Source organism: Talpa occidentalis, unplaced genomic scaffold (genome assembly GCF_014898055.3).
Source record: "Talpa occidentalis isolate TD23 unplaced genomic scaffold, MPIMG_talOcc4v2.1 talOcc4.12, whole genome shotgun sequence".
Taxonomy (NCBI): domain Eukaryota; kingdom Metazoa; phylum Chordata; class Mammalia; order Eulipotyphla; family Talpidae; genus Talpa; species Talpa occidentalis.
Window position 1 is genome coordinate 52,725,995 of NW_023601212.1, and position 2,273 is coordinate 52,728,267.

Below are 2,273 nucleotides of genomic sequence, written 5' to 3' on the forward strand. Positions count from 1 at the left end.
AGGCTGAAGCACTCTCTTCTGGGGGGCCGGGGGATGGGGCGGGGGGGATGGCTAGGCCTCTTTAGATGTGGCAGGCCCCAGTGTTTTTGTTCCTGTCCAATAACTTCACGAATCTCTTCCTTCCTTAGCTACAGCTAGATAAGGTCAAGAAGGCTCTCAAGTCCCAGTGGCTTTAGGGTCCACTGTTCTGTGTGTTGCATCGATGAGGGAGGATTGGCATGTTGTTGTGAACCATCAGGAGAGAAAAAAACACATGCAATTTAGTCCTCACATTGAAGAGAGCTGCGGAATTTCACATTCAAGAACTCTGTAGCCTTGAGTGGGTATTCCTTGTTAGATCAGGTAGTATTTTCCTGCCCCCACTGGCAAAAAACCATTCTTAGCTAAAGCTGCCAGAATTCATTTAATGATCAAATTCTCAAACAGGGTATTTTAAACATTGTTTACATGAGAAATGTGCATGTGCTGCCAACTCTGTTGAATATGAAATGCATGGAAATTGGAACAGCACAGTTACAAAAATAGGAAATGTTCTGGAGGGGCCTTTTTGCCACTTCCACTGTCCCCAGGAGAAGAGTCTGAACAAGGGTGTTGTGTGGTAGCCTCATCTGGGACCCAGAGTTCTTGCCAACAATGGTGGAATGAAGGCCGCAGATGGCAGTATCACGGTGCCTGGCGACTTCCTACCACCATGGGGAATGTGAAGGCCAAGCTCAGTATCCTCTCGGTATCCTGAATTTTGCCGCTAAGTGAAGGTATGTGGGCACATATCTGTGCGTAGAGGAGTGTGATAGCTGTATTTGTGGTACTCCTGTGGAGTGTGTGTGTGTGTGTGTGTGTGTGTTATCTGTAAGCATTCCACTAGCACACCACAGATGGTCTTCCCTTGGGGTGGGGCTTTCCTCAAACCCTTGATGTCCTGCTTCCCACCAAGGTACAGAGCTCTCTGCTCTGAGGCCGACTTTTCAGCACTTTGGCTGTGCCAACCCAGATTATGGTCTGTGATGAAACAAAGAGAAATGTTTACAACATCTAGAGCAATAGCCAAACATACCTCATCCCTGACCTCCATGGCCCCCGTCCTGCCCTCCCTCCTACTTCCTCTTCCATGAGCCCTCATCTACCTGGCTAGGTAGGCACCCGGTGCCTCTCCTGCACTGAACGTCTTCCTTTGCCCCTCCTGCTGGGTTTGTGTTGTGGGCTGCCTTCTGGACTCTCATCCTGGACCCTGCGAAGGCCCAAGGCAAGTCAGAGCAGTGGGTTCTGAGGGGCAGAACTATGACCTTTGGAATTGCTCTCCATCCCTGAGTGGCCTTTCACCCCCACTTGAGTGTTAATGTGTTTTGGGGCTGGTCTGAGATTTCCTGTTGCTCTCAGCAAACTAAATAAGACACAATCAATGACAACCATTCCTAGCTTCATGCAGTCTCTGGGGTAAGGAAGGTTCCTCTGAGTAGTGTGACCATTAAATGTTGGCATGCACAGGGCCTACTCAGAAACTCTCTCACAAATGCTGACTCCCAGATCTGCACTAGACACTAGTCCAATAGACCTGGGGTGGGGCCCAGAAATCTGCATTTTAAAGAAGCCCCCACATAGGTAGTGGCCTTTGGACAATTTTTTGCACAAGGACCATCTGAGATTGGCTCTCACACTTGGCTGCTTATTGGAGTCACCGTTGGAGTGAGGTGGAGTTTTGAAAACTGGGTTTGTGTCCCTCCCAGAACAGCTTGGGGTGGGGCCCCAGGCAACAGGTTTCCAGCTCCACAAGTGCAGGTGAGGTTAAGAAGCATTGATCTGAGAAGCTACAACTGAGCTTAAAACACAGCAGTGGTGTGGCCTAGAGGGCCAGAGCACCCCCAGGTGCAGATGAGCACAATAACCAGGAAGCTGCCCGTCCTGGAGTCTGCCTCTGGGGTGCTACCTCTGTGCTCTCAGTCTGACTTGCTACTGTTTTTGCCCCAGCTGCCTACATTTTTGGCAGTGGAAATGCCAACACTGGGGGCTCATGGGCTACAGGATGGATGGATGTTTGGCCAGGCCTTGGCAGCCTTGTTCAATGTGAGTGCTTCCTCCAAGCTTCCCTCCTGGATTACTTCCCCTGTTTGTCTATTTTCATGCACTCTTGTGTTTGGCCAGTTTGACATAGGCTGTGCCTCTGTACCCAAGGCCATGTAACATGGTGGTGGGAACTCAGGTAAGCAAGTAAAGGGCACAATTGTAATAATTGTGGTAACGCAATCTCCAAATTTCTCACTGCTAGAAGTATCAAG